The sequence below is a fragment of the Pholcus phalangioides genome, unplaced genomic scaffold (genome assembly GCF_987345545.1).
Source record: "Pholcus phalangioides strain wild (caught in Gottingen) unplaced genomic scaffold, Ppha-v1.0 ptg000010l_1, whole genome shotgun sequence".
In the NCBI taxonomy this organism is placed as follows: Eukaryota; Metazoa; Arthropoda; class Arachnida; order Araneae; family Pholcidae; genus Pholcus; species Pholcus phalangioides.
Window position 1 is genome coordinate 13,743,717 of NW_028301603.1, and position 17,065 is coordinate 13,760,781.

The following is a 17,065-nucleotide window of genomic DNA, read 5'->3' on the forward strand; positions in this document are numbered from 1 at the left end:
TATTTTTCCCAATTAAATATGGCCATCTAGTTATTCGAATTGTTTTTTTTTGTCAAACAAATCCTTGTTTACCACGATTTGTAGCAGCCCTTTATTTCCCCCCAACCTTCACCTATTTTTGCAGTAATTACCTAACTTTTCGTAAATTGCATCTCTTTTGCCTACAATTAGTGACATCCCATAGGAGTCATTCAAGTATTACGTCAGCATCGTTAGGGGGGGGGGGGTTCCTATTTGCCGACTTCTGATGCAAAGTGGGGAGGGAGGAATTTCGATGATGCTTACGTCATCAACCACCCTTTATAAAAATATGAAATATTCTTAACGACATCCTGAACTGTGGTTTGCGGGCGCCTGAACAAACAATCTCCCTATTGATAAGTCTCCGAGAGAGCCACTTTAGTGATCTCTTGGATGTTTCGTGGACCCTTCAAGTGAGCTAGAAATGTGTTTGGGCCGCCTAAGTACTCTCGAACTGCGCCACGCATCATTCAATTGATCCGTAATTATGCCGCGGATCACTGAAGTAGTCTGGGAATGTGCCGGGTGTAACTTGAGTGATGTAGAGCCGCACTTGGGGTCACTTAAGTGCTCTAAAACTGCGCCAACTGTCACTCAAGGGATTTCTAAATGCGCCACGGATCACTTAAGTGTTCTGGAACTGTGTCGCGCGTCGCTTAAGTGATCTGTGAATGTGCCACGGGACTACTTGTCAGATCTGAAAATGTGCCACGGGCCGCCTAAATGCTCTGGAATTGTGCCATCGGTCACCTAAGCGATCTGTGAATGTGCCGCTTAATTCATTTTTACAAAATTAGGTTTGAGGAGACAGGCCACATTAGATAACCCCCCGGGCCACATTTAGTCCATGGGCCAAGGATTTATCATTAGGCCTATATGGCTTAGAGAGTTGGTCACAATGAATTTCTTAAAAGGAAATTTTGAGTTCTCAGACTCCGAATAGCATTGAAAGTAACAGAAATTGATTATAATAACATGTAAAGGTATTTTCTTTCACAATTTTAATAAAAAAAAAATATTTTTTGCATTTTAAGAAAATGATTTCTTGATCCTTTGTTGGGGGGCCCCATGCCCCCCCTCCCCGCGTACAGTCTCCGATCCCACCAATATGTGAAAGGTGGAAGGGAGGCTTACAAGGGGGGAGGTGGTCAAACATGGCTGAAAAACTTCTGGCGTAATACTTGAACGGCCCCCTTACTTAGGATCGCAATTTCCAGCATTTTTCTTGATGATGAATGGTAAACCTAAATATGAAGGTACATTCCAACAAATGATAAATTTTTCCATTCAGTCAGTATCGACTTATTAAGTCTGCGTGCGGACCGCCTACGCCCTCGCCGCGGACCACAGGTCGAGAAACGCTATTATAGACGGAACGGAACATTAAAAAAATGAAATCGTATAATATCCGATATCGTATTTCTAAACGAATATCGATATTTTTGAAATTTCGAAAAAAATACAAATGGTTTCATTTTGTGTTTTTTTTAATATAAAATTTTTTTTTCGTTTATTTAGATCATTTCACGAGCTGATTCGTTGGCTTGAAGAAAAATAGGAAATAATTTACCGCAAAAATAGGGGGGAAAAGGAAAAGAAGAATCGCGGAAACACACACAAAAACGAGAAAAATCGGAATTGTTTCCACGCTCCGATAAGTATAAGTAAGAATTTCGCGAGAGTATTTTTGTGATGACTTTTCTCGGAAATTACTTCTTCTCGACTTCCATTTTCTTAAAGTAGATAGATGATTGAAAAAAAGAAGCAAAAGAAAGAAAAAAACTTCGATATTTCTTATATATTTATGTGTGAATTCACGAGAAATTTTTTATACACCAAGTAATTCAAGAACTTCGCTCCTAAAAAAATTGATTTTTCTTCTTTCTTCTCCGCTAAATGATTTAACGCAATTATATCAATCCAAGCTATTTCAAATGGAATTTTTTTTCCCCACTTATTTGTATCGTTGTATGTATTGATATGCTTATTCGGAAACGTGTGTGTGTGTGTGTGTGTGTGCGTGTGTGTATTACTTACAGGAATTTTCGAGAAATAAATGCAATTAGACGTTAAAGGGTGGCGTTAAATCACTCTAAGGCCCCACGATCTCAAGCCTGATTTTGTAAGAATGAACCAAGTTGCACATTCTCAGATCATTTCAGTGACTCGCAGCACATTTACAGACAACTTAAGTCACCCTCGGTGCATTTGGAGATCACTAGATTAGGCCGCAGCACAACTGCAGATCACTTAAGTGGCTTTTTTTTCCCGTCTCCACGGCCTTCAATAAACCCATCTAGCATTTGTACCCGGTAAAAGAAAGCATACATAGTATTACCTTTCCCCCATAAAGTTAGGGGGGGGGGGCGGGGAGAAAAAAACGCCCTTGAAAATCAGCTTGAACATTATTTTTCTTAAAGCGATATACATGTTTTTTTTTTTTTTTTTCAGACTCCATGTCCAGAGTGCCGTTGTTCAGGAATCGTTGTTCTAAAAAATGCGGCCGTTGTTCGGAGGTGGCCGTTAGGGGAGGTTTTACTGTATATTCAATACTATCCATGATAGTATTGCCCTCAAATACCGTTTAAATGAGAAGAAACCCCCGCTTATTTTCGGGATACAATTTTCGTCGAAAAGGGGGGTTTCCTTAAGGGGGTCTCATTAAAAGATCCCATTGACCTACTCAACAACTGGGGCATCTACAGCATTTCATGTTAATGCGGAATATCATATATAGGCCAGACTAAACGTGCCCTCAAATACCGTTTAAATGAGCATAGGAGATACGTAACCAACCAAGACTTTAACCGCTCATCCATAGCCCAACACTGCTGGTCCTTTGACCATAAATTTGACTTCTATTCTGCCAAAATCACTCAAAAATGCCCCTCTTGGACTTCTTCGAATTATTCCAGAAACACAAACCAGTTGGTCAACGACCTAACTAGCACACCACCCTTCTCAAAAATCTGGCAACAGTTTCTACAATAGTTATTTATTCTCCATCAGCATCACTATCACGTTCTCGTTTGCGATTGGCTCCGCCATTTCTCTGTCCTCCTCTGCTCTCGTTGCCGGTTCATTTTTGAATTCGACTCTTTTGTCTACGCTCAGCGAGTAATTCCCGCTATAAAAATTTTGACGTGAAATTTTTCTCTCTAGTCATTGGGTTCAGCTATCCATTTTTTTAGTCAAATGTCTTGTACGTTAACATCAAGTTGATAGCTGTCTTCATGGGGAGAACGACGCGAGTGATTCGTTACTTGCGAGCACGGGGCTGGGGGGGGGATGGCAATGCTATAAATCTTTGCTAACTTTTTCCCACAAAAACCTGCCTCTTTTGAGGTAACGGAAGTATGTTTCTTTGCATCAGTCCGGGGTTGTGAGCGACTCTATCTATGAAACCACCCTTTGCGTGCATAAAATTCTGATGAAATATACGATTCACCATCCCTTTCCTTTACAGATCAGTAAAACGTTTTCCGTCATAATATTACAATCAATTGCAATACCCTTTTTGTAGCAATCTTGTACCCACAAAGAAAAAAAAAACACAACATTTTCTGTACGAGAAACACATGGATCCCGTAGGCGATGCAAAGTTTTCTCTGACAAAGGTGCAGGTAGCTACGGCCACGGTTGCTCGAATTTCAGAGATTCCCTTTTCTTAATTGATTCCGTAATGGTGCGCCCCAGCAGCAATTGACTTACTTTCGCCAAGAACAGTCAATATACCCAATTTTTCTTGTAAAGTTTCCACGTTTTGTTTTACTTTTCGAAGCATTATCAGTAGCACTAGGAAAATGAGCCATCCTAAACACGCACATCTCAAATTTCGTAAGCAAAACACGTGAATGACGATTGCTGAGCGTTGCCAAAAAAAAATTCCAAAACCGCGAATACGGGGGCGGGGGGGGGGGCGACTGTATGTAGCAGATTCAAAATATCAAAAGCCCAGTTGCGGCCATTATGCAGTGGAGGGCGTCTTAAAAGAACATTGTAACAGATCTCGGGGAGTCGGTTATCTGAGAGGATTAAAATTTTATACCAGAAAAAGAGGGTAATAGAAGAGAAATTGATATTGGATGGTTGATTCAAGTCTGAGTATATAGCCGGGACAATATGTGGACGTTGGGAATAATTTACGGAGAAACAAATCTTGCACTTTTTCAATGTGGAACCAGTGACCAAATTGGAGCAGCATAATTTATAACAGACCTTGACAAAGAATCAAATAGTCTTAATGCCACAGGAACTTTTTTGCCTTTGTGTGACTTACCGAGTATCTGAATAACTCCAACCGCAGCCACATTGTGTTGTAGCTAATAGAGTATCCATCATTGTGCTACCTAATATTGGATTCCAACAATGTTCCGCGTAATAGAGGATCTCGAACAATGTTGAAACTGATAAAAGATTTCTGAGAATGTCTCCAGATTATAGATTTCTAGCTATTTTCTAGCTAACATTGGGTTGCCAACAATGTTCCAGACGATAGAAATATTCCAGCAGTGTCCTAAATAATATTGGTATTCCGACAAGGTTCCAGCGGATAGAAGTCGCTATTATTTACCTGCCACCACTATTATTTACCTTTATCAGTCTTGAATTTCCGCATCAGGTTTTTATGTATTTTACGTATCTCGCTTTTAATCATCCTTCCGATTGTTTACGTATTTGTATTTTATTGTGTTTGTCTTCTAATAATTATATTATTGGAGGTCATGATTATATTACATAAAGCCATCTCATAATTGGACAATGCTTGACTGTTGAGATGTGTGTAAATAAATAAATTAAAATATTGCGTTTTTTCAACAAAGTTCTAGCTGATGGCAGCTTTCCCACAACGACCCCTTTTCGACAAATTTCCTATAAGACTTACTAAACCGTAACTAGCTATTAGTCAACGATAAGAGTAACATCCTGTATTTATCCGCAATTATTTCAAATATAACTAATAATAAATACTAAAAACAAAGAAAACCGAAATCGCACATTATCATAATTCTTAAAAAGTATGGAAAAAAAGAAAAAAAAAATATTTTTTTAAAAAATAAATAAATGGACAAAAAATTTCATTTCCTAGATTTCCACCCATTTACATATTTTTTTCATAATTTCTTACTTTTCTTTGGGTATCCTTTGTAGATAATATTCAAGATCACAGTTTATGTAATAACTATTTACTTACAATGACATGACTTTGCTTATTTCTTTGCTCTCTTGGTTTATGCGACTCAAGTATTCCATGTTATTCTATTTTTACAATTTTTTTCGCTCTTTCTTTGCACAGAATCATTGTTGTTTCTTGTACTAAGAAGTGGAATTTTGTTGTTAGAGTAAAAAGTTTTGTTTCCTGTTCTTTTATGTAAGTATATATATATATATGTGTGTTGGGATTCTTCTAGTAAAAGGTAAAGAGAAATTTTCATTAAAAATATAAGAAAATCTTCGTTTTTCATTTCCGTATTGTTATTCTTGAAGATATTTTCTTTCTTCAGAACAAAATTTAAAGATATATGTATATATAGTAAGAAAATTTTGTTCGTGCAAAAAATGTGTTTCATCTAATAAAATGATTTCTAACAATGCTCTGACTGTTGACACATTTCTGAGAATGTTTCCGCTAATAGGTGATTTCCACTCCAGCAATGTTCTGGCTATTAGAATACTGTCATCAAAATTCCAGCGAATGTTAGGTTTCCAACAATGTCCAAGCTAACATTGCGTTTCCAACAATGGTTCAGTATATAGAGGATTTCTAATAATGCTCTCTAATGTAATTCTAAAATTGATAGATATATCATGTCTATCAATATTAATCTTTGTTCTCGCTAATAGATGCCTATCAATATTCTAGCTAATAAAAGATTTTTAAGGGAATATTCTAGCTAATAAAAGATTTTTAAGGGAATATTCTAGCTAATAAAAGATTTTTAAGGGAATATTCTAGCTAATAAAAGATTTTTAAGGGAATATTCTAGCTAATAAAAGATTTTTAAGGGAATATTCTAACTATCCGAAGATTTTCATCAATATTTCAGCTAATGAAAAATTTTCATCAATATTTTAGCTTATGAAAGATTTTTATCAATATTTCAGCTAATGAAAGATTTTCATCAATATTCCAGCTAATGAGAGATTTTCATCAATATTCCAGCTAATGAGAGATTTTCATCAATATTTCAGCTAATGAAAGATTTTCACCAATATTTCAGCTGATAGTGGGGTTTTCCTACAATGTTCTAGATAATATGCGATTTTTAGCGCTATATTCTATCTAATAGAAGATTTGTAGTTAAAGCTTATAGAGGATTTGCAACAATGTTCCAGCTAATATTATTTATCCAAAAATATTCCAGTAATATTATCAGTAATACATAGTAAGAAAACAGATAACACAAAACGATTTCTAAGAATCTCATTCAGTATCATTTTACGTTATCGAAATTCTTTAGAAAGTATAAAAAAAATGAAATATAATAAGTTTTTTAAGGAAAAAAAAAATTGCGGAAAAATTTCATTTTCTACCTCTCGAGACATTTGCATATTTTCCATAATTTCAAATTTTTCTTTCGGTATTTTTGTGTAGATAATATTCGAGATCACAATTTACGTAATAACTCTTTACTTACAACGACATAACTTTGCTTTTCCCTTTGGTTTACGCGGCTCAAGAACTCCATATTATCCTTTTTTGTACAATTTTTCCGCTCTTTCTTGGTACAAAATCATTGCTCCTTTTTCTTTCCTTACTAAGAAGTGAAATTTTGTTGCTGGAGTAAAAAGTTTTGTTTCCTGTTCCTTTATGTATATATGTGTTGAGATTTTTCTTGTAAGGTAAAGAGAAATTTTCATTAAAAATATAGGAAAATCTTCGTTTTTCATTTCCGTATTGTTATTCTAGAAGATATTTTCTTTCTTGAGAGCAAAATTGAAATATATATGTGTATATAGTAAGAACATTTTGTAGGCGCAAAAAATGGGATTCAACTAAAAAATTATTTCTAACTATGCTCTAACTGTTGACACATTTCTGAGAATGTTTCCGGTAATAATGGATTTTCCACTCTAGCAATGTTCTGGCTAATGGAATATTGTCATCACACACACACAAAATTCCAGCCAATATTGGGTTTCCAACAATGTTCAGGCAAACATTGCGTTTCCAACAATGCTTCAGCTTATAGAGGATTTCTAATAATGTTCTCTAATGTAATTCTAATATTGATAGACATATTATGTCTTTGTTCTGGCTAATAGATGCCTATCAATATTCTAGTAAATAGAAGTTTTTTAGGGAATGTTCTAACTATCAGAAGATTATTCGAAATGTTCTAACTATCAGAAGATTACTAGAAATGTTCTAACTATCAGAAGATTACTAGAAATGTTCTAACTATCAGAAGATTACTAGAAATGTTCTAACTATCAGAAGATTACTAGAAATGTTCTAACTATCAGAAGATTACTAGAAATGTCCTAACTATCAGAAGATTACTAGAAATGTTCTAACTATCAAAAGATTACTAGAAATGTTCTAACAATCAGAAGATTACTAGAAATGTTCTAACAATCAGAAGATTACTAGAAATATTCTAACAAATAGAATATTTCCATCAATATTTCAGCTAATGGAAGATTTTCATTAATATTTCAGCTAATGGAAGATTTTCATTAATATTTAAGCTAATGGAAGATTTCCATTAATATTTCAGCTAATGGAAGATTTCCATTAATATTTCAGCTAATGGAAGATTTTCATCAATATTTTTCATCTGATAGTGACAGCTTCCTACAATGTTCTAGCTAACAGATTTTTAGCGCTATGTTCTGGCTAATAGAAGATTTTTATTGCTATATTACAGCTAATAGAAGATTTTTAGCACTGTTCTAGCTTTTGCAATAACGAGGATTTGCAATAACGTTCCAGCTAATATTATCTATCCAAAAATATTCCAATAATACAATCAGTAATACGTAGTAAGAAAACAGATAACCCAAAACGATTTCTAAGACTCTCATTCAGTATCATTTTACGTTATCGAAATTCTTTAGAAAGTATAAAAAAAAAAATGAATTATAATAATTTTTTTAAGGAAAAAAAAAAACTGCGGAAAAATTTCATTTCCTACCTCTCGAGACATTTGCATATTTTCCATAATTTCAAATTTTTCTTTCGGTATTTTTGTGTAGATAATATTCGAGATCACAATTTACGTAATAACTCTTTACTTACAACGACATAACTTTGCTTTTCCCTTTGGTTTATGCGGCTCAAGAACTCCATATTATTCCTTTTTTGTGCAATTTTTTCCGCTGTTTCTTAGTACAAAATCATTGCTCCTTTTTCTTTTCCTTACTAAGAAGTGAAATTTTGTTGCCGGAGTAAAAAGTTTTGTTTCCTGTTCCTTTATATATATATATGTTGAGATTTTCTTGTAAGATGAAAGGAAAAATTAAGAAAAAAAAAATAGCGGAATCTTCGTTTTTCATTTCCGTATTGTTATTCGGGAAGATATTTTCTTTCTTGAGAATAAAATTGAGAAAAATAAATAAATATATATACATTGTAAGAAATTTTTTGTACGTGCATTTCGTTACGGTTTACGGCGTCCTCAAGAGAAATTTTTCAATTTTTTGTTTTTTGTTTTTTAACCTAAAAACTCACATTTACGTTATTTTGGAAAATTTTTTTTTCGTGTTATTATCATTTTTTTTTGCCGGTTCCAGACGCTTGCAGTCAGCCATTTCTTTTATTATTATTATTATATTATTATTATTATTATTATTATCATTTTATGGTATTGAAGGTATATAAGAGAGAGAGAGAGAGAGACTTTTTTTTTTCATTGTTATATTATTTATTTATTTTCCTGTGTTAGTGTTCGTAATGGTGTACTCATGGGACCGTTGCCAGCAAATGCAGCCGCGTTTTCAAAGGCTGATATGGACATTGGGGGATACTCTCGAGAAATGGCCGGCGATATTTTCATTTTATTTATTTATTTTTTTCTCGATATATTAGGGAATATATGGTTATCATATTCCCCTATTTTGAACATTTATTTCAAGGAGAAAAAAATAAATAAATAAATATACATAACAAGTGTCTTCTCCATTTCAACATCGGTAAAAACGGGAAATATCTTAAGATATTACGAGAATGATTTTTTTTTTTTGAGTAGAAATTGGTTTTGGATTCTTAAATATAGTATTTCTTAGAAGAAATTTGTGTGCGAAGAATGGGGTCATTCAAGTATTAGGTCCGCATCGATGGGGGAGGGGGGGGGGTGGTTCCCGATTTGCTGACTTTTGATGACAGGGGGGTGGGGAGGGGGGGGGTTTGGATGATGCTTACGTCATCAGCCACCCTTTATGAAGATATGAAATATTCTTAATGGTATCTTATTCGGTGCGCCAAAAACGGAAAAAAAAAGTAGCATTATCCCAATTTATGAGTCCCCTACAGAGCCACTATGAGTCCCCTACACCAGATAAAGGTCACGTCATCACTTGCAGGACACCCCGTATAGTACATATAAAGTCACATTGAGACATTCCATGGCTCATTCTTCACGAAATCTAAAAAAATTTTACTCTCAACTGTTTGTTGCATTGTTTTAATCTCAAAAATTGTATTCCCTTACTCCTGATACTTTTTGTCGTTTTTGGATATTCATGAAAATTTTGAAATAATTCAAATTTCGAGATAAAATAATTTCACAATAATTCTTATTCTAATCATTTCGCTGATTATTTCAATGCATCCACGTGGTTTTTTATAGCTGTTTCGGAATGCAACGATAAATTATATTAATCAATTAAAGTAACTTAAGCCGTAAAGTAACAATTAAGTAGCTTAACAGCCGTCTACGGCCGTTATGGCTGGTAAAGAGTTAACTCTTTACCAGCCATAACGGCTGTAGACGGCTTTGCAAGCAAAGAGCCGAAACGGCCGGAGACGGCCGAGATGGAGGGCATGGGTATATAAAAGAGATAAGAGAGGGTTATATCTCTATTTGAAAGACATGGGTATATACTATAAAAGAAAGACAAGCGTAGATGCTCCATGAATGGGATTTCAAAAGTTTTTCCTCAAGCTTTACTGTTATTTGTAACAATACAATATAGGAACTGAATGGTAAGAGATTATGGGGGTTAGGTGAGCATTAAAAATTTGGACGAGTCCATTTCAGAAAGGGGGTCATTCAAGTATTACGTCAGCATCGATGGCGAGGTTTCCGATTTGCTGACTTTTGATGACAAGGGGGGGGGGGGTTCACTGAAGCTTATGTCATCAAGCACCCTTTATGAAGATATGAAATATTCCTAATGACATCTTATTCGGTTTTGGTTTACCATACATCATTGAAGGGAATGTGGAAAACAGTGACCCTAAATAAGGGATATCACTAAATTTTGCCAAAAAATTTCAATTTTAAAAGCACCACATGCAGTTTGGTAATTCCTGCGGAAATCGCTGTAGGGTGTGGAGGTAAAGGACGGCTACAAATCGCAGCAAACGAAAATGTATTTCACAATAAATATATTCAAATGTTCTAATGACCATATTTCATTGAAAAAAATACGGCAAACTGGGATCTGAAATAATAACCAGTAAAATACGGGATAGTCGGCAATTTTCATCAAAAACATTGGCAGAATCAGGCACAGAATCATTCAATCTTATTTGAAACTCCAAAGAAATTGCGGACAAAACCTGAAATGCAACAAGTATGTGTGAGATAAATATTTATAACTTTTGCCATAATTACCATAGTAATATCCATATTATGAAAACGCTGTTGTGTGTGTGTATCTTCGAAAAAAAACGGAATGTATAAAAAAAATCTTGACGGAAGTTAGAAGAATGTCCCGTAATACGGGACACGAGTGGTCCGTCCAATTGTTTTAGACATTTCACTGGTTTTTGTTTGTTGTCAGATAGGTTGAGAAACACTGTTCATAAATTGACGAGAAATGTTTGGGATTCATTCATAAATACTTTATTTATAAGAAAAAATGAATTCAATTTTTACAAATTTTAATTTTAAATTCGATTTAAAATAAGAGTGAGTCAATGAAGTCTCAATATTTTGCCACATTCTGCAAAAAGTGAACAGCTCTCTTTATTTTGAATGCACTTTTGATCGATTACGTTGCTGTCATGCTATGTTATCATGCACACATGGTGTTAATAATACATTTTCCTTAACATTTAAAAAATTGCAAGAGTATAAGTATCAGACATATGTTAAAATTGCCTTTTGACATCATAGTATATGCAATATAAAATATGTGTATTAAAGTGCAAATAAATCAATGGTTAACTAATATTTTTAATGACATTTCTACTATAGCATAGTTTTGAGGCTTTCAGTCCATGTTGAGAGCCATGATACCTTTCAACTTTTTCGGGTATTATTTTTTTATGAAATGTGATAGTTATTTATTATCTACTAATAAATATTGTTGGACCATCATGATTATTAATATTAATGGAATATATTGTGGCTTTTCCGTTTATTAATAATTATAAGAAATAAACGAGCATATAATTAATTTGACAGAAATAATTTGGACAGGCGTTACTAGTGAAGTTGCTCAAGGAAGTGTCCTTAGCCCCATACTTTTTTCACTACTTATCGATAAACTTGATCAGGGGTATCGATGAGATTGTTAGCAAATTCGCAGATGACATGCAGCTAATGGGGGGGGGGTAGTGGGAATCAAAGCGATAGGTTGTTTGTCCAGATCCACTTGAACAGGATTGGAACAAGGGCAAATGAATGGAACATGAAGTTTAGCGTTGACAAGTGCATTCAGTGCATTCAACCCACGTTTCTCTTACGAGTTGAATGATGTCGCTATCCCCTGGATGCAATATGAGGTGACCGATCTGGATATTCTCTTATTTATGAGCGGCTTAGGTTTTCTGAACATTGTTCAGCGGTGGTCAAAAATGCGAATGGAATGCTCGGTTTTACTTTCAAAAAGGTCTCTTCGCGTTCTCCTACAGTCATTCTTCCGCTTTTCCGAGGCTTAGTTCGTCCTGTAAGGTTTTGGAGACCATACCTACAGAGGGACATAGACTTGGTTGAAGGAGGTGCAGGGAAGAGCTACGCGTATCCTCGTTGGTGTCGGGGAAATATGATCGAAGTGTTCAAAATATTCAACGGGATGGATAGGATGGACCATGATTTATTAATTCCTGCCAACCATCTGCTTTTACAGTATCGATTGGTAAGGGACAATGCGAAATGACAAGCCAATAATGGGTGGAAGAACTCTTTATTTAGCGTTACTTTACACGAGGACAGTACGTGTATACGTTAAGTTTCCGCAATAAGTGCTGAAAGTTCTCACTATCCACAGTTACACACGCTTGATGGTATTGTTATCCGCTGGAGGGCGCTGTTCGCCAGAACGCAGTACTTGGAATGCTTCTCTAGTCATTTAAAGTTCCAACTGCGTACGGAGAGCTGTTGTGAAGCGTGCATAACTGCGGATGGTAAGAACTTTGAACACTTGTTGTGAAACTTAATGTGTACACGTACCGTCCTCATGTAAATTATCGCTAAGTAAAGAGTTTTCCCACCCAGTATTCACTTGTCATTTCTGCATCTTTGTTTATCCTCCAGCTGATCAGGTTGGGGTTTCATGTCATACATTGCTACGTGATTCAATTTTATTTTTGTGTTTTCTACCTCCCCTAAGAGTTTGTAAGTCGAGTTTTAAATCACCCTGTATAAGTGAAGGTAAATTTAAAAAATTAGCAACAAAATTAATCAAAAGCTAATGAAACGACATTTTTTGTAATTTTGAAACATCAAAAAAATTGTTCTATTATTCAAATAAAAATCATAATCCAGTAATTCAAATAGGATTTTTAAAAATTATTCAGGATTCCAAAAATCCTGTACGTAAATTTATTTTCATAATTGGATAGAGACTTACTTAAAATTTCAATATTGCGAAGAACATTTATTTTTTAATTTAAAACTTGTACATTCATTAATAAAATTCTTAGAAGATGAAAATGTTTGTTTTCAAACAAGAAAAATTATCTTCTATAAAGAAATTTTTACAGTGTCTGTTTTCTCTCTAATTTTGAAGTTTGTTTCTGTAAAATATTATTCAATTTTTCTCTCTTTTCAGAGATTATGAAACACAGTAGCTGAAAAAAATTGGAAACAAAATCACTTCTTAAAAAAATATATTATGATGGAAATGAACTTGTGTGAAGATAAGGTTGTCTTGTTGTGTAACATAAACACACGAGGACGGTAAAAGCGAAATTAAGTCGACTATAAAACAGGCGAAAACTGAACATTGGATAAATCAGAATTTATTTATTGGATCAACATCACCTTCAGCTGCTTCTCCGTCGGGTGAGTTGTGACTTTTTATAATTTCATACAAAAAATTTAGATAACATTTTTATTTCCAAAATTGCCAATTAATATTTTCTTAAGCCAGGATTACACTATAAAAGTTTGATAAAATCGATTTTTTAAAACTTGAAAAATCCAATCAATAAAGCTCATAGGTTGCATTTGCGCAAATGCAACCAATAATCTTATTGGCTGAATTTTTCAAATTTTATAAAATAACTTTTAGAAAACTTTTGTAGTGTAATCCCGGCCTTATCCACATATCCTTATTTCTCATCGCACTATGAATTTTGAGAATGTTAATTTTGTGGAAGCTCCCCGTTAATGGACATTTTTCAGATACCCGCTCAAGTGGAATAAGGATTTAATGTATTTTACTCTCCATTAGCGGACACTCTCGATAGCGGACAGTAAAATCAGGCAAATTCTAATCTATATATATAAGATTGATTTTCTGTGTGTGTGTGTGTGTGTGTGTGTATGTTCTCTATATAAATCTACAATTTTAGATCGATCGTCGCCAAATTTTGCATATGTACCAAATGGGACCCGACTTGAACGATAGGCTACTTTAAAATTTCGCCAGACCAGGGCAAATGCCCTAAACGGGCAAAAAACTGTCCGGTTTGGACAAAACAATGGTTTTTGGGCCTCAACAATCACTTTCCGAACGTTTACTTCGGTTACCGTGGTTCCCTAGCAATGCGTTTCAGACGTGTATATGCCTTTACAACGGTTTGTCACTTCTTTAATCCTGTTAGTATATGTATAATAGTTTATGCCTTTATAATGGTTCGCCACATTTTCAATATACTCTCAATAATGAGGCTTTTTGAATAGACGTCATAATCATCATCAGCATCGCTTTGAGAGTCAGGAAAAGGGTGATCCTCATAGAAATCAGTGCTAAAATTGTAGATTTTACTGTAGAAATGCGGAAAGTAGTGGGATTTTCCGCCCCATCAATAATTTTAAAAATTGTATTGAATTCTCGATTTTTGAAATATTCAGTTCGCTTAGAGATATACGAAGCCCAGGAGATTAAATACGAAGTAATTAGCCAAACCTATACTTTTGAGTTGGATATTCAAGCAATATCATTGATTTCATTTATATCTTCTCAAGTATGAAAATTAATGTCTCCATATTGTCTCTTTTGATATTTATTTGCATAAATTCATGTGGGTTAGGATATTTTAAAATTAGTTATGAGCCCATGAAAAGTGCATTGAAAAAATTCCACAGCTTTAACTAAGGATTTTTGGAAGCTGGAACAGGATAACTTGAAATTCAAGGGGGAAGGGGGTTGAAATACCTAGCGCCCCTTAAAAAAAAAAAAATTATATTCATTTCTACGTTTCTGTGTAAATCTATATTTGTTTATTTCATGAATCGCGCAGGTCGCCATATTGGTTAACTTGGACACGGTTTGTACGTCCCTCAAGAAAAAGAGAGGGAGATATCACGTGATCCAAAAAAGGTTCATTGAAGAAAACCCGGGCAGCGCCGGGTATTATAGCTAGTTCTTTATAAATTCTAATTTATTAATTTCGTCATAAACCGAGAATTAATATTTTTCAACCAAGATTATGTTTAATCCCAAGCTAATCAATACCAGTCTTAGGCCGGGATTACACTATAAAAGTTTTATAAATGTTGTTTTATAAAATTCGAAAAATTCAAGTAGTAAGATTATCGGTTGTATATGCCTATGCTCGAACGTAACCTATGAGGTTTATTGGCTTAGTTTTTAAAGTTTTATAAAAGGAATTTTATCAAACTTTTATAATGTAATCCCGGCCTTATAGGAGTAGAATTAAATGTGATGTAAACGATGACTACAATCAATATATCAGAAACATTGAAGCGAAATCCTGAATGTTTTTGGTCATTTTGTAAAACTTGAACTAAGAAGAAAATTCCAATCTATGACGTATCAATACAATATTTTGTCCACTGATTCTGATATTGCTGATGCATCCGCAGAATATTTTGGATCGATTTTGTCCACCAATAATCTTGATAAACCGTCGATATCAGATCATCAATTCGATGTTCAAATGAAAATGCCATAGTGAACGTGAATAACATTACAGCTGATGAAATTAAGAAATATATCGATGACCTCAAGAATACAAATAGGTCTTGATGGGAGTCCTATTTACATTGTTAAAGCTTGTGTTGATTTTTTTTTTTTTTTTGTGTATCCATTATTATCATTTTTAACTTGTCTATAAAGCCTAGTCTTTCCACATTGAAAAGAGGTGGAGAAAAATCCAAAATAATTCCAATTTATAAGAAAGGGAATATGCCTGTCTAACGAACTATTGTATATCCCGCCAAGCCACCGATGTTTGGCAAGATTTGATCTCGCTTGGCGAGAAACAGACACTTCCTCTGGCAGTAACCGCGGAATGAACACGCAATAACAACCGTCCTGAATTTGTTAAGCTTATAAATTATATAGTAATAAATATTTTATTTTAACTAGCATAACCATGATTTTTCTCAACTCCTCCATCACTCACCAACAGGATAGAACTATAGACCGGTGACAATTATTTCTTGTTTTTCAAAAATTTTTGAATCCGTTATACATGCTAGAATACAGCCGCAAATTGATAAACTCATATCAGTCAATCAACATGGGTTCATGTCCAAAAGATCTAATGTGACCAATTTGATGAATCTCAACCTCAGCATAACTGAAGCAATTAATGGAGATACCCGATTGAATGCCATCTATACTGATTTTGCTGAGGCATTCGATAAAATTCAGCATATTATTTTATTAGAAAAATTAAGAACATTTGGTTTTAATTGTTATCTTGTGGATTGGTTCAGTAGCTATCTCCAAGGCAGAATTTGCAATGTATTGTATTGTTCTGAATTATGCAAAAGTGTTCAAAGTTGTAACACTGCGTTCTCCACTCTGAAAACTGATACATTTTTGAACTTTTTTTGAGAATTTTTTTAAATTGGAATCTCACCTCTACGGCTGATGAGATGAAAGCGGAAATATGACTTACAGGACACCCTGTATAGTACATATAAAGTCAAATTAAGACATTCCATGGCTCGTTCTTAACGAAACCAATAAAAATTGCACTCTCAACTGTTTGCTGAATTGTTTTCATCTCAAAAATTGTACTCTCTTTCTTCTGATATTTTTTGTCGTTTTTGGATATTCATGAAAACTTTGAAATAATTCAAATTTTGAGATAAAATAATTTCATAATAATTTTTATTATAATCATTTCGCCGATTATTTCAATGTATGCATGTGTTTTTTAATATCTGTTTATAGGAATGCAACGATTATTTATAACAATCAATTAAAGTAACTTGAGAGATTAAACGACGAGTCGAGATAATTCTGTGGTGTTTGGAGTGGTGTACTGTAAAATACTATCCCGTATTTTACGGGTTATTATTTCAGATCCCAGTTTGCCGTATTTTTTTCAATGAAGTATGGTCATTAGATCATTTGAATATACTTATCGTGAAATACATTTTCGTTTGCTGCGATTTGTAGCCGTCCTTTACCTCCATACCCTACAGCGATTTCAGCAGGAATTACCAAACTGCATGTGGTGCTTTTAAAATTGCAATTTTTTGGCAAATATTAGTGATATCCCTTATTA

General features: G+C 34.2%; 1 protein-coding gene across 6 annotated transcripts in view; it reads left to right on the forward strand.

Annotated features, from left to right (window-relative positions):
• Window positions 1-17,065, forward strand: part of LOC149080960 (tyrosine-protein phosphatase Lar-like) — a 745,683-nt gene that overhangs the window by 45,832 nt on the left and 682,786 nt on the right. For all 6 annotated transcript variants that reach the window (XM_089237674.1, XM_089237681.1, XM_089237682.1 and 3 more), the window contains exon 2: window positions 13,186-13,418. The gene's annotated coding sequence lies outside the window, so the exon portion shown is untranslated. The remainder of the gene's footprint in view (window positions 1-13,185; window positions 13,419-17,065) is intronic.